At 43.0% G+C, this 16,466-nt stretch overlaps 1 protein-coding gene across 8 annotated transcripts in view; it reads right to left on the bottom strand.

Annotated features, from left to right (window-relative positions):
- Window positions 1-11,509, bottom strand: part of CELF1 (CUGBP Elav-like family member 1) — a 30,502-nt gene extending 18,993 nt beyond the window's left edge. For 5 of the 8 annotated variants that reach the window (XM_075837811.1, XM_075837817.1, XM_075837819.1 and 2 more), the window contains exons 1-2: window positions 11,425-11,509; window positions 7,659-7,732 (exon numbers count right to left, since the gene is read on the bottom strand). The gene's annotated coding sequence lies outside the window, so the exon portion shown is untranslated. The other 3 variants (XM_075837812.1, XM_075837814.1, XM_075837815.1) reach the window with 3 other exon arrangements.
- Between the last annotated feature and the right edge of the window lie 4,957 nt (window positions 11,510-16,466).

The following is a 16,466-nucleotide window of genomic DNA, read 5'->3' as shown; positions in this document are numbered from 1 at the left end:
CACAGAACCTGCAGCATGGAAATTTACGTGAATTGAAAGTCGCACCACAAAGCACTTTCCGCATGACTTGTCTGCGTTTTTTTTGCAGCGTGTCTGAGATTTGCTAAATCTCACTCACTTTACAGCTACTGTAAATGCTGTGAAATTTCCACACAGAATTCTGTTTCGCTACGTGGTAACCCAGCCTAAATACACAAGCCCCCCCAGAGCATCATCATGGGCAGCTCATGACACTTCACTGGAAATTATTTTTCTTGTATCAATCGTTGACATGGCCATCGATTGCAGAAGACATTTGCCAATACAACATCCGAAATGGAACATCTACTTTTAAAGGGAACTCAGCTGTACCTGTACTATTTCCCAATAAACAAGCGACCCTCTAATCAAATGAGGGCCCAGCAAAAGCAAGGACTATTCAAGCGAGAACTGTAGGATTGCATGACAAGTGAACGTCCCAGGCTCTTCCAGGCACATTGAAGGGGGAAACTCCTACAACAAGCTCATTTGCAAACCTGCAATCCCCACTTTAGTGTGGTGACATCTGGAATGTGACCGGGCCTGTTCAGGTGACCGGTTCACTTACAAAAAAAATTGCTGCAACCCGGCTTTCTATTAGACAGAGTGGAGAGCTAATACAAAGTGTTAAATGTGACACTGACTTCAATGGGTGCTGCATGCTTCATACTCAATGCATGGTTGCCGGAGGGGGGTAATAAATCGTAAGTAGCGGATGTCTCCTGGCCCTGTAGGTACCAGCACAATGACCCCCCACAATCGGCTAAGCACAAGACTGTCCAGCAGCTGTTTGCTCTTGAAGATAAGTGGACAACGCCTTTAACTTAAACTATGTGCAAGACTAAATTAAATCATCAAACCTGAACCAAACTGGTGCAAATATCCAAAAACATCAGTTTTGCACATTGTGTTTTTTGCCATTTGCACATAAACTTAGATTAGAAAATCATAATCTCGTGCCAAGTCTAATAGGAGGACACGTCTTGTTTACCAGGCAATTGGTTGCAGTCTCCAAGGAGATGGGCGTTCCTCAGAAGTGGACAATAAACAGATCCTACATCCGCTGCCGCCAGTGACATTGCTGCCAACAGGGGAAATGTAAACACAGAATTTGCCTGTAGATAAGAATCCATGCACTTACTACTTCCATCTAACAAGCTTAAAGGCCCAGACCATATTGTTTATCATAAATGTCAGAAGTGATATAGCCACCCGACCTGCAGGAGCAAAGCTGCAGAGAATCAAAAGAACAGTTAGCTTAAAAAAAAAAAAAAAAAAAAAAAAAAAAGGTTGTAGGATATTAGAAAAAGGGGTTTTGTTCCCCCATAAACAGTTCCAGGACCGTAAATGGGCTGTGTTATGTACTTAAATTCAAGTAAATAAGACTGAGCTGCAATACCACACACGACCAATTGACAAGAATGGCGCCGTTTCTGGGCCAATTTATTTTTTCTAATATTACACAGCATTTTTTAAAGAGGAATTCCCATCTGGAGCATTAATATCCACATGACGCCATAGATGCCCTAATAAGTGATGGTTGCGATGCAGAATTTTTTAAATTAAGAGTAGGCTACTTTTGCGGTCAGGTCATAAATGCTTTCGATATTTTCTGACATGACCAAATCAAGAGCATTAGGAATTAAAGCTCTGCACGCAGCCATTCTAAAACAATCTGAAAGATAATCTGAGTCTTAATAGTTTAAAAAAAATAAAAAATAAATTAGGATTGTTTAACTTGATCATTTAAGGAGAGTTTGACAGCCTGACACTATGTGGCGGTATCAGTGTCACAACCAATCCCTGTCTAATCTGAAAGGACCTGCGCTTGGAAAAAAAAACAAAAAAACACTAATTTTACACATTCTCCAGTGGCCACTCACATTCTGATACTGATTAAAGTAGCAGATGTAATCTTTGTGGAATTTCTATAGAATTTTATACCTTTGCAGAACTCAGCTTTATCCATATTATAAGCCGCACTGTTCCGCCACCATCATCTGTGTGCTTTTCTAATCATAGGTCTATCGCAGACTTTGAATACAGGACAAATCGCACTCCCAGTCCATTTAACCTTGCAACGCTTGAGGCCAAGTTTCCTTATTCACCCAATTCAAGTGACAACATTTCCCCCAAAAGACAGAACTTAACACTTCCACAACCAGACGGCTTTTACGACTAGGATATATCTAAGCCGGTGGAATTCTGTAGTCTAAAACGTATTTATATATTAGGGGAAAAAAAAAAAAAAAGTCTGGGCATATGAATGTCATAAAAGGGACCTATTCTTGGGACTCCCCTATATATGCTGAAAGCACGGTATTGCTCGAGTAGACCCAGCTTGTCCATGTTTTAAATGGTTGGCATGTAAAACTACCATATGGCTGCAGCTTACCCCGGTGATCACAACTGATCGCTGGGGTCAGGGTCAAGTGATCACGCGGATGTTCTAGCATCAATAGAAAATCAGTTATCAGCTCTCCGTTGCCCTCTCATCTCCCCCTTAGACGAAACTATCTTTATGCTGTGGCTCCAAGGCCCTTAACCCATTAATGACCAAGCTATTTTTTAACGTTTTGCCATCGTCGCTTTCAAAGAGATATAACTTATTTTTGCGTTGACATAGCTGTATAAGGTCTTGTTTTTGCGGGACAAGTTGTATTTTTTTTTTTAATAGCACCATTTTGGGGTACATATAATTTGATAAACTTTTATTAGCTTTGAAAAAAAACAAAATTTTTTTTTTATTACCTCTTAAATTTACGCAGTTTACTGTGTGGTATAAATAACAATAACTTTATTCAGCGGGTTGTTACGATTGAAACTATACCAAATTTATATAATTTTTGTATGTTTTTCCACTTTTCCTCAGTAAAAACACCAAAATTATTTGGTTTTGCGTCTCCAAATTTGAAGAGCCATAACTTATTTTTCTGCCGATGCAGCTGTATATTTTTGCAGGACTTGTAGTTTTTATTGGTACCATTTTGGAGTACATGCGACTTTTTGATCACTTTTTTTCAAAGGCAGGATTCACAGAAAACAGCAATTCTTGCATTGTTTTGTATTTTATTTTTTTACGGCGTTCGCCGAGCGGGTTAAATACTGTAATAACTTCATAGTTGGGGTCGTTATGGACGCGGCAATACCAGATGTGCAACTTTACTTTTTTTTTTTTAATAATACATTTTGTAAGGGGAAAAAGTGGGGTTTTCATTTTTTTCCACTTATTTACTTTTTTTTTTACTAGTCCCACTAGGGGACTTCACTATGCGGGAGACTAGCGAAAGCAGCCAAGAGCAGGGAGATTTAATGGCTCCCTGCTCTGTTTATTCTGATGCAGCACAATAAAAGGGCTTTATTCTGATGCAGTAGCCCGTTAGTGGCCGCCGTAAAAACACCTATGGGCGGTCACTAACAAGTAAAATGTCTGAATCTGCTGCACATGCTCAGTGGTGAAGCTCCTCCTTTGAAGACCAGGAGGAAGTTCACTTCTGGGCATACTATTAACCAGTTTGTAGGCCCCCCCCCCTCCTAAACAAACTGGAGAGCTGATGGTTAATATAGTCTTTGTCCTCCGTGATCGTGCTGTGAGTACCAGGGCTGTAGCATCCTGTACTTATCACGTCGTCTTGCTGACAATGACCCAACAATATCACTAGTGACTACACGGTTTTCTAATTTCTCAACCTGGGGTACACACCATCTCTTTAGGGGGTACTTGCACTGACTTCACGTTGCACTTTTAATATGCAGCACCGTGTATGATCATAGCCTTAGGAGTACTTTAAAGTAAAGTATTTGAGAGGGGGGACATAGTTTAAAAAAAGAATGTATTATGTGGTACATCATTGACCGTGAATTGGGAATGTTGGACAATTAAAGGGGTTATCCGGGTAATTAAAATGAATAGGCCATCAATACTAGATTAGTGGGGGTCCGACTGTCCGCACCCCCACGATCAGCAGTTTGAAGGAGCCACGGCGCTCATACCAGCCCTGCAGCCTCTTCATTTTTTTACATGGTTCTGCTTTCTGTTCGTATTTGCACGTGCCATTACATTTGTAGTGGCCGTGCAAGGTATTGCACCAATATCCCATTTACCACTGCCCCTTCAACAGGTGATCGACAGGGGTGCCGACAGTGGATCTAATATTGATGGCTCTTCTAATTACAGGCCATCAATTTTAATAACCCTTTAAAGGGGTTCTCCAGGTGATCAAGGATTTAGAATTTTTTTTATGAAGCCCTCTAATTCATGAAGAACTAGGGGGCTTTCCAGAAATCCTCCCTACAGCACCCGCTGACCTGAGATCCGCTGCATCTAAATATTGAAGAGGGTGCTCCGGTAGGGCTTGGCGATTATGACCTAAATCAAAATTACGATTAATTGAACAGGTAACCTTGATTACGATTAATGAATGATTTAGGCCACACACCTTTTTGCATGCTACGCCATTGAATATTTATCCTGAGCCTGCTATATACTACTCTATATAATATGCCCCGACACTGAACCCAGCACAGTATATGGGCCCCATAGTGCTCCCCACACAGTATAACGCCCCACAACTTCACTCCACACAGTATAAAAAAGTGAAATAAAAAGGTTATCAAAAAGTCTCATGCAGGCCAAAATTGTACCAATTGAAACCACAGCTCGTCCTGCAAAAAATAAAAAGTTCTGGCTCTCATGTGGCCACAAATTTTATTTTTAACAATCAGTTGCTTCAATGTAAAAAAAAAACAAAAACAAATTTGGTATCGCTGTAATCGTATTGACTGGTAGAATAAAGATAACATGCCATTTTTAGCAGTAAAAACAAACCCCTTAAACGATTGAGGAATGGCTGTTTTTGTCCTATTCCACCCCACAAAGCATCTTTTCCAGTTTCCCAATTCATCATATGTTACAATAAATGGTGTAGTGAAAAACTACAACTCGTCCCGCAAAAAACAAGCCCTCATATATCTGAATGCACATAAAAATATTTTTAAAAAAAATAATGATATGGCTTTTGGAAGATAGGGAGGAAATAATGAAAACGAAAGTTACAAAAATGGCTGCGCCCTGAAAGGGCTTTCTGTGCAATGCAGAGAGATAGGCACTCTTCACTCCGAACAGATAATGGAGCACCCTGCACCTTTATTAAGCTTTCATTTCCCCAATAGGGCCGCTAAAAGTTGGTTTTATAAACCAGACATACCTTTAAGCTCTCTATACACATTAAACACAGTAGTGGGCTGAACATGCTGCTTGCACCCGGATTGGTCAACAGACTAAAGGGCCTTTTAGACGAGTCGATTCTCGTTCAAATAATCGCTCAATTGAGCAAAATTGATCAATCAGCCCAGGTGTAAACAATGCAAGCGATCGAACGATTAACAATATATCCTCTGTACTTTGACGATCGCACCGTTTTGAATGAGAGATGTTCTTGTCCGTCCTCACTAAATGTGCAAGTTTAAGCCGGTATCGTTGAGGTGCAAACGCACAAAAGAGGCCAAACAAGCGACCTAAACACCAATCGCAATAACGACCATCAACGATAATAGGCGTCATTAAATAACGATTGTTCGATCGTTGCAATCTCTTGGTTTGTCTAAAAGGCCCTTAAAGCATATGGGGCAGAACGACTGTTGAAAAAGGATCGGATAAGTTGAAATCCCACACAACCTATCCTTTATTTCCAAGGAAGATAAGCCACTGCCAGACACCTAATCCCTACTCTCCCTTTTGAAATATACATGCATGCTTGGCCAATACAAACGTGTATACTTTTGGGGATCCACATGAGATAGCTGTCCCGACTGTCGTCTTATGAGTTTGGCCAGCATTATTCTTACACAATGCTTAATAGCAACGGGTCTGCCAATTTACAGACGCTGAGCAACATTAAAAAATAATGCACACATTAAACATTAAAGATTTTAAAAGCAAATTTGAGTTGTGACCTTCATGCCAAAGGAAGGATCTCCCGCATCACTGATCTCAGTATAAAAGCTTGGATTACATACAGCGTCCTAATCACACCAACTACAAAAGGACCGAAATAAAGAATTGCAATATTAGGCCGGATCCTGGTCACCCACTAAATGTACTGGCATAAATATAGATGATTTTTAGACGTCAGGAATAGAACATGGAGATTTAGGGCACTTTTGTGAGTTATGTGAAAACATTCTGTACAGCGGCCCAACTATTCTCTAGTCAGTGACCTGTGAGCGTAATAGGAGAGCGAGACACCCAGCACCACACACCATAGGAATCTATGGGCGTTAAATCTATCACTTCCTCAATGTCTCCGTCGTAATTGGATCCCAATGAGTAAAACCACTGGTCATGTACATTAGCAGAAGCCATATCTTTCAAATGTTTCAGCTATACAGCCACACGATAACCACTGGCTAAATACTTTTTTTTTTTTTTATATATATACTTAAGGGTAACTAAACTTTTAACATGTCAGAAGTTTCGATCGGTGGAGGGCCAAGCACTGAGACGCCCCACCGATCGCTAAAACAAGGCGACAGAAGCTCTCCGGTAAACGCTGTGCTTAATTTCTCATTTGCTTTTCTTGGAAAGCCGAGTGAGCGGTGTACAGGCTCATAGACTTTCTATTGAGCCTGGACACCGCTTCGAGGAAAGCCGATCAGAAACGTAGCGACACAGCTCTCACCTGTGGGCTTCCACCGCTTCGTTTTATCTATCAGTTGGGGTCTCAATGCTCGGATCCCCACCGATCAAAATGTCCGACATGTCACTGACATGTTCAAAGTATCTCAAAAGTTTAGTTACCCTTTAACATTGAAGGATTCATACCAATAATAAAATATTTAAAATTATTTCAAAGCGGAGGTCAGATGGAGACAGATACCTGCCTAAAAACAATATCCAAAGTCTTGCACCTATAGGGATGCCTCTAGTTGTACTCAACTGAAAAGGGCCAAGACCCCCATCCATGTATCCTAATAGGGCATACGGACATCAAAGAGGTAGGTAAACCTCCCCCCCATGAGCCAAAGTGGCTCTGGCAGGCTTAGTGTAGCCATGTATTACATGGTCGGCCAACCTCTTTAATGGGCGCCATGTCACACCACATTTCATCTGCAGCCGCTGTGTAATATATGTTCAGACTAAAAGCTGAAGTTGACAAACTTTGGTGACAATCTCACTCCAAATGAAGTGAATAGTAATATTTTATTGTTTTCCATTCACTTCTTTTGGAGTAGGAAAATGTTGCGCAGCTCAAGCGTTGGGATGCAGGTTTGCCGTCCATTGCGGAGGCAGAAGAGGATGGTTTTTTTTTTTGCTCTCCATCAGCCACTCGCCCCTCCTCTCTCCATACACGTTTAATTCAGTCAAGACGCAAGTCAATATCTAATGTCCACAACCAGTTTAGTACACAGAAGACTTAGATTAGGAATTAACCCTGGACTGCATTGTACATCTGATGTAATGTTGTCATATAGAAGATTCACTGGAAAGGAAAATCACAAAACTCTTCTCCAGCTTTGTAGCATGCTGGAAAACAATGGGCAACAGTGCCGATGAGAGTTTCAAAAAGGGAAGGGTGGTGAAAATTTTTTTTAAAAAAAACTGAGATGGTAGTCTAACGAAAAAAAAACTAAAAACTTACATTAACGTTCTCTGTCTTGTGAAAGGACAACCAGCCGCCTGGAGTTTGGGAGCTCCTGATATTCAAAATGGTGCCTACGAACGTTTAATAAAATAAAACAAAAGTAGTTTATGACATTGCAAAGCAATAAAATTCATCGCTTTTAATATCAACCACATAAGTAACGTTTCAGAAAAGATCTCACACTACAATTTAGCCTCCCACCAGGCTGATAACAGGGAAAAACAGACTGTACACAGCAAATGTTGGCTTGTTATTTCATTTTTTTCATACATGTAGAACTTCGTGCGAATCCCAGACATTTAAACAACTACATATGTTGTTCTACAACTCCAGCAATACAACATCTGGCAAATATTCAGCTCGACTTTCCACAGTTGCAGGGAAGTCATGTGTTTCCTCGTTACTTCTGCCTTTCTGCAGCGTTCCCAGCTTATCAGTACGACAGGACGGGAACACAGCACCGACACGGCCATTATAGGAGCAAAGAAACACAGGGAGATGCAGGAGGGGTGTGATGCACAAAAACAGCTGTCTGCAGGGAGGAGGGGGTCAGTACTTTTTAGGATCTGCCATGCAAAATGGGGAAATGGTCACAAAAATCTCCGATAAGCTGCAAGGAATCCTTATGCTTTTTGCTAGAAGCGGAGATTCTGAAGCAGAAAGGGCGAAAATGGAGAAGAAATGTAAAAGGGTTTTGCCTGAAGTAGCTGATGACATAACCAAAATGAGGAAGTCTGTACAATGTCATAATCCACCATCGCTGATCGGAATATGCAAAAATGGCTTCAGGGGGAGGCAGATAATCAGCCCTGCACCGGGAGCAGTCACTAGACCGATTTTAACTCCTCTTAGGCCATAATACGGGTGTATTTTAGTGATGGCATTATGGGCGATATCCTCAGACCTCCCGAGGTTCTGCTGAACAAAACTTAAATCCCCTATAGCACTGCACATACATGGAGAGAAACTACTGAAGGGGCCTCTGTTTTTAGGATCAGTGGGAGCCCCAAAGGTCAAACCCTCACCGAACATGAAGTGATGTTTTATATAACTTTTTAAAACGGGAATAAGCCTTTAGGGCTCTCACACACATCAGTTGAGGGCCTGTTGACGGCTACGTTAGGGGCCTCTGTCGCAGATCCGGCAGAAATGACCAGAAACATTAACACAGCATGCTGCACTATTGTTTCTGGTAGAACCACAAGAAAACCTGTCCCTATACAATGCTTCCATATGACAGATCCACTTTATACACATCCACTCCATCGCCCATCTGTTTATTCAGCTGATGATATTTCTAGAGAGATAAGCAGCTGCCAAACATCTGGTGCCACTTATCTCCGATCAATAAACTAGAACCTAGTATAAACATATGTCTCACAGGGAAAATTATTATACGGGCTAGGTCACCAGCGAGTGCGGATTTAGACCTCCCCAATGTCAGAATAGAAACTCCAAAACACATTAGGAAAAACAGAGACTAAGGAGTCATGTACTATTAGGGTATGTGCACATACACTAATTACGTCCCTAATTGACGGACGTATTTCGGCCGCAAGTCCCGGACCGAACACAGTGCAGGGAGCCGGGCTCCTAGCATCATACTTATGTACGACTCTAGGAGTGCCTGCCTACCCGTGGAACTACTGTCCCGTACTGAAAACATGATTACAGTACGGGACAGTTGTCCTGCAGCGAGGCAGGGACTCCTAGCATCGTACACAAGTATGATGCTAGGAGCCTGGCTCCCTGCACTGTGTTCGGTCCGGTACTTGCGGCCGAAATACGTCCGTCAATTACGGACGTAATTAGTGTGTGTGCACATACCCTTAGAATATAATTTGCCAAGGGCATAGAAAAATAAATGTTATTAGACAATACAGATTACATATAGATTAAAAGGTAGACTACAAATCGGACAACTGTATACCTCCAATAGCGTAGGAGGACAATAGGAAACCACTAGTGTATAGCACAAAGAGGAAGAAAAAACTTCCAGCAGAAGAGGCTGTGTGAACTGTTCTAAGGCCGAAGTCAGATAGTAATGTATAACGCAAAGTAAGGTATCGGAGTAGATCGTACCACAGGTACAATCAATCTCATAATAGTGTTAATATGAAACAGAGTAAGAGATGAGTACTGTCAGTTACATAAGCCATATTTGCATATATACAGGGCGTCAATCATTGGGTACAAAATATCTAAGCCTCAGTGAAGCGCACAGATCGTCCCAGAATGTAGGTATAAAAAACGAGTGAGTTCTATAGGGCACAACAAGTAGCGTTACTTACCCATGTGGTTCCTATGATCCAGTAACTTTCCAGGTATAGAGAGACCCCAACGCGAGTTTCGCGTGGAAAAAGCCATCCAAGCGAAACGCGCGTTGGGGTCTCTCTATACCTGGAAAGTTACTGGATCATAGGAACCACATGGGTTAGTAACGCTACTTGTTGTGCACTATAGAACTCACTCGTTTTTTATACCTACATTCTGGGACGATCTGTGCGCTTCACTGAGGCTTAGATATTTTGTACCCAATGATTGACGCCCTGTATATATGCAAATATGGCTTATGTAACTGACAGTACTCATCTCTTACTCTGTTTCATATTAACACTATTATGAGATTGATTGTACCTGTGGTACGATCTACTCCGATACCTTACTTTGCGTTATACATTACTATCTGACTTCTGCCTTAGAACAGTTCACACAGCCTCTTCTGCTGGAAGTTTTTTCTTCCTCTTTGTGCTATACACTAGTGGTTTCCTATTGTCCTCCTACGCTATTGGAGGTATACAGTTGTCCGATTTGTAGTCTACCTTTTAATCTATATGTAATCTGTATTGTCTAATAACATTTATTTTTCTATGCCCTTGGCAAATTATATTCTAATAGTACATGACTCCTTAGTCTGTGTTTTTCCTAATAAACTAGAACCTGTGGGATCCTCCTTCCCTCCAGTCTCCTGGTCACTATGACCAGCTGATCGCGCCACACGATGCCAGGAGGTTCGAGCACGGAAATCACCGGCCTGTGATACAACAATCTCATTGGTTTCTACGGAGAGATCGCGCAATAAAACTGGATCATCCGGGAAGTAACCGATAATATGGTGACTAAATGATCAACTATCAGACATTAGAGCTAAATAACTAGCCGAAATCTGGCGATATTTCTCTCACGCATAAGTTCTGCCAGACGCAACGGGAATATTAGCGTCATTTTCAGATTGGCGCAATGAAATCGTGACCAATTTCTACAATAAAATTGCATTGGTGGTTCTATGAATTAGGGCCTTCAGGTGGCCCGAAGAGGGCAGAGTGGCCCCTGGGGTGTACAGGTCTATATGACCCCCATCTACATATGGGAAGGGGGCCAGCACCTGATGTATAGAAACAGATTGGCACCTGGACTTAATATCTCAACGTCCCCAGTGCCTCAAACCTGCCCGGAGGCTGCAGCGGGAAAGTGATCACCGTGTAGCGGGAAGAGGGAGGAGACCACAGCGCCGTTATGTGGCCGACCAAGGAACAGGACGGAGAATCGAATACCACAAAAATATAAGGCCTGAGGGCCCAATTATGGCGCTACGACACCGAGCCCGGGAGAGCAGGGGTGGGGCGGCCGCTAGGGTCCCGTTACCCGAGCTAAAGGTTTTATGTAAACATCCCGGTAGACGTTACACGAACATAAACAATCCACCGTAAATCGGACGAGAGGCTCCCCGACAGCCATCCGGCCGTTATACACCGTCACTTACCACACGCAGCCTCCGGGTCACACGCTCCTCTCGCCTTCTCTCTACGCGCAGAAGATCCAAAATGGCGGTACTTCCGGGCGGATCCACAGGCGGTCTCGAGGGGGGGGGGGGGAGAGCAGGGGGCAGCATGAGGCGACCAGAAATGGGCTGGACCACTAGGTCGGTGAGAGGGGGGGGGGTCACAGCAGGGGCGATAATAATGCGCTCGCCTGTCTCATTGCAGATGGTTGAGTGCTCGATTATAACATCACGGAGAGAGAGCTGACAATAATGCGTGTACCGGGCGTCAATATACTGGCGGGATCGATATTAATAGGGTGTTCGGGTTTACGGTCAGGTCCTCAGGGCGCAGTGAATCATGATTGTGCAACTGTATAGGCAGGCTGTGGCTGTGCAGCTCTTCTCCAACGCTGCTGGGACTTGTAGTTCTACTGTGGTTCAATACAAATAAAGTTTTCTTTGTTTCTTCGTTTTTTTCAAGCTATGGCGCTGCCTTACATGTTTGGCGCAACGTAGCAGACGCCCTCCCCTTTACACCTCTGCCGCTTGTATCTTGTGCCAAGAGAATGTTCTAGTCCATAATAAATGTGGCGCCGAGTTGTTTATTTCACGCCCTTTTATCCATCTTTTTCCCAAAATATCAGACATGTCGCACGTCAGATCATTTGATAAATAACCCCAGAGTCTATCAGGTGGATCTTGACCTTGATAACCGGCCATAGTTGTAATGGGACTTTCGTATGACGGCGACTTTCACATCATTATGGCTTGTCTGGGCCTTAGTAGAAACCGCTGTCTACTGTTGGCTTTGCTCCGCTTTTTGCGGAGGCTGCATGGCATGATTAACCCATTATAGACGGCCCAACGCGCAATCCCTGAATTCCCTCCAACTGGAGACAAAGTCGCACGGTGCTTTTCACTTGCTGCTGCGACTTCGTTTCGGTGATCGTTGCCTTTGACGATCGTCGGCCCTTATACAAGGCCTGTGTGAAAGAGCCTTTAGTCATTGATGGCATATCGATAGGATGTGACCCCCCCAACGATCACTGAAACAAAGTCACAGCAATAGGAAAGCACCGTGCGACTTTGTAACCAGTTGGCTCCGCTTGGCTTTTTTTTCTTCGTGTAACGGGATGTGGTGCCGACGGATGAACACTATGGGGACAAACGCTCTCCCATACAGTACAATGATATCTCCGTGATTGCTTTTAAAGGGTTATTCCCATCTTGGCGCTTTTTTTTGGGGGGGGGGCTAGCTCAACTGCATAATAAAAACGGAATCTCCTGGCGTTGTCAATTCAATTTTCTTACCGCGATTTCTGTTATTATAGCGTTTCTTGGCCGCTCTACGTTCCCGCGATCAGGACCATTTGTGGGCGGTACGATTCCCCTGTCACTCACTCTCCACCATGCGCGCTCCCGATGCTTCTGTACGCTTTGGGAAACGCTGCCTACTTGTGACAACCAGCGTGGTTGCCACGATCCCTATCGTTTCTCCCAATTACCTTCAACAGTGGCTTCCTTCATCTGGGCTCGGTAGCTATGAGCCCTATACGGCACTATAGAATGGCTCCCGGGCTACTGCGCATGCTCGGGAGCCGTCTTATAGATTTGAATAGAGTTGCAGTGAGGTGGCCGGGCAGGAACCTGCTGCGCATGATCCAGCCTGCGCACACCCGAGTTCCCGGCCATGTAAAAAGATGCTAGAACAGCGCCGGTGCAGCCACCGCTGCTAGACTGCCGCGGGGGTCGTAACCATAGACAATGGCTGCCAAACAATAAAAAGGAGCCTGGGTGGAGTGGAACCTTCATCTGGAAAACAGTACATTTTTGAAAAATAAATGTATTTCATAAAGTAAATATATTTACATTATCTATCAGATTAAAAAGGATTGCCGAGATGGGAATACTTCTTTAACCCCTTATTGACATTTGACGTAACTGTACATCATAGTCGGTGGAAGGGGAGCATGGAGTGGGTTCATGGGCTGAGCCCCTTCAATACTCAGCGAGTGTCGGCTCTATGTTACTGCTGACATTTCACTGTAACCACCAGGATCGGAGATAACTCTGATCCCAGACATTTAACCCCTTAGATGGTCAATAGCGACTGCGGCATCCAAAGCGTTAGAAAGCCGTGGGAGCCCCCTTTGTTACTCCATTGGCCCCCAATCCCTGCAAAACAATTGCAGGGTGCCGATGATTACCATGGCAACCTGGGGGCTTAATGAAGGCACCCAGGTATGCCATTTTTCTGCTTCTATTAAAAGGGGTTTTCCAATACTTTTTTTTTATTAACTGCAACGCTTCTATATTTATATAATAATATCCCCTGAATATCGTTATCTAATTATTTCTTTTTTCATTTACGATTACGCTCCAATGTTTACATATTGAGGTTTTTTTCCCTTTGTTTCTTCGTTCCGTTGCTCTTCCGGTCATTGTGTTCCCTGAATGCACCTCTTGTGTCCCATCATGTAATGCGCCGGCAGCAGGGACTATGATTTTACTGCGCATGCGTGATTGTAATAAAAATATGTTGGAACGCGCAGGCGCTAGTTCATAAAAACGTCGTTCGGAAGAGCCCACGACAGGGACGTCACAGATGACGCACCGTTCAAGCAGAGGACCGGAAGAGGAGCTCGTGCGGAAGTACAGAATGAAGAAGACCGGACAGCGGAAGAGAAAATGTCCAAAACTCGCAGAGTCACGTAACACTACTTGGTAGTAGAAAATATCTACAGCTTTGAAACGGTAAGTATATTACAAAGATACTTTATTATATAGGTATAATGTATTGCATAATTGTTTATCAAAGGTGGACAACCCCTTTAAGCCCTGTTCAAACAATCGCTTGTTCAAGTCCTGTAGTGGCACTAAAAAAAAACAAAAGTATAAAACAAGTTCATTTAAGTTTTAAGTACTGTACATTAAAATAAAAAATATTGGACGTTCAAAAAAATAACTTTTCTTAAAGTAATGTTAATAAGAAAAAAACAAACATAATTGGTATCCGTAAAAGTCTGAACTATTATAATATAACATTATTTAACCCGCAAGATAAATACCGTAAAAAATAAATAAAAAAGGCCAGCATTTCTGTTTTTTGGTCACCTTAGCTCCCCTAAAAAAACAGTGAGCAAAAAGTCATACGTACCAAAAAATTATACCAATAAAACTACAGCACACCCTGCAAAAAAAAACAAAAAACATCACACCGTTCCATCGACGGTAAACTAAAAAAGTTATGGCTCTCAGAATATGGCGACCGAAAACAATTAGTTTTTCAAATAAATGTTTTTTGCTTTGTAAAACGACAAAATTTGTTATCGCCGTTTTTTTTCCATTGCACCCCAGAATAATTTTTTCCAGTTCCCCAGTACATTATATGGGACATTAAATGGTTTCATTAAAAACTAAAACTTGTCCCGCAAAAAAACAAGCCCTCATATGGTTATGTAGACGGAAAAATAAAAAAGTTATGGCTCTTGGAAGGCGAGGAAGAAAAACGAAAATGACAGATCTTTATATGTGGCTGCTAATGTTATGGGGGCACTGTGGTTCACTCCCTCTTCTTGATGTTCAAAACCTGGGTGGCATATCGACTTGCTGGAAAGGTGACAGTGTCAGGGTGAAAATCACTGACCCCTGCAATACGATCCATTCTACTGGAATTGAATGGTTGTATGGTTTTGTTATGCACCTCCAATATTTAATAGGGGTGTCCACATACTTTTCGCCAGATCTATATATCACTTCAAAACACTTTAGGCTCTGTTTACACCTGCATCTTAGGCTCTGCTTTGGGCCTCCATTACAGATTCTGTAAATTTTCACTGACAAAATAGTGCAGCATGCTGTGCTATTCTGTCCGGCAAAACAATGGACAAAGCTACGGAAGCCAAACGGACCCCATTAAAGTTCCACTGGGCGCTGTTGGTTTTTGTCATGAATCTGGTCAGGGACGGCCTTTTGGATAGATGGCGCCCCGTGCGAAATTATATTTAGGCGCCCCACGCCATCATAAAAAAAATGTCCCATAAAAAAACTTTAATGCCCCCCACAGTATAATGCCCTACATAGTGCCCCCACACAGTATAATGCCCTACATAGTGCCCCCACACAGTATAATGCCGATTTAGCGCCCCCCATACAGTATAATAAATAATATTTAATAATATATTATATTATAACTCCTTTAAGAACATAGTATTTTGCCCTCTCTGTGTCCAAACAATATTATGCCCGCTTTGTGGCCCCCTCCCCTGGCTGCCACACACACACTCCACTTTTAGATAGTGACCCCCTGTAGATTGTGCCATACAGCCTCCCTGTAGACAGTGCCATAATCCCCCACCTCCTCCTTGTAGACAATTCCATAATCCCCACCTCCTCCTTGTAGGCATTGCCATAATCCCCCACCTCCTCCTTGTAGATCGTACCATACAGCCCCCCCCCCATGTAGACAGTTCCCCCCAAAAAAACTTTTACTCACCTAGGCCCCGTTCCCACGACGAACTGAGCTGCTCCACGACGGGATCCTTGCGTAGGCCGGCGTGATCCTTTAGCCTAGTTCACTCAAGGCACCACTGGAAAAATAAAATTTCCTCAGTGCACACCTACCAAAAATTGTTTTGAGAAAGACAGGAACCGGCTAAAAACAAGAACTACACAGCGTTTTTTGTAAGGCAAAAAAAATCTGCCTCAAAATTCAGAATTTTGGAGCAGATTTTGAATTGAAGCCGTTAAAGCGAATGCAAAAAAGCACCAAACAAGCACCGCAGGTATTTTCTGCCTCCTATTGATTTCAATTGGAGCTCAGAGGTGGAAACCACTTGAAGACCATCAGCCCCCCACTCACAGTAAAATGACCATCAGCTCCGCACTCACAGTAAAATGACCATCAGCCCCCCACTCTCACTAAAATGACCATCAGCCCGCCACTCACAGATTCCCCCTGTAGATAGTGCCACACAGCCCCCTTGTAGGTAGTGCCACATAGCCCCCTGTAGATAGTGCCACGCAGCCTCCTTGTAGGTAGT

Source organism: Rhinoderma darwinii, chromosome 9 (assembly GCF_050947455.1).
Source record: "Rhinoderma darwinii isolate aRhiDar2 chromosome 9, aRhiDar2.hap1, whole genome shotgun sequence".
NCBI lineage: Eukaryota > Metazoa > Chordata > Amphibia > Anura > Rhinodermatidae > Rhinoderma > Rhinoderma darwinii.
This window is presented reverse-complemented; position numbering and strand designations above follow the sequence as displayed.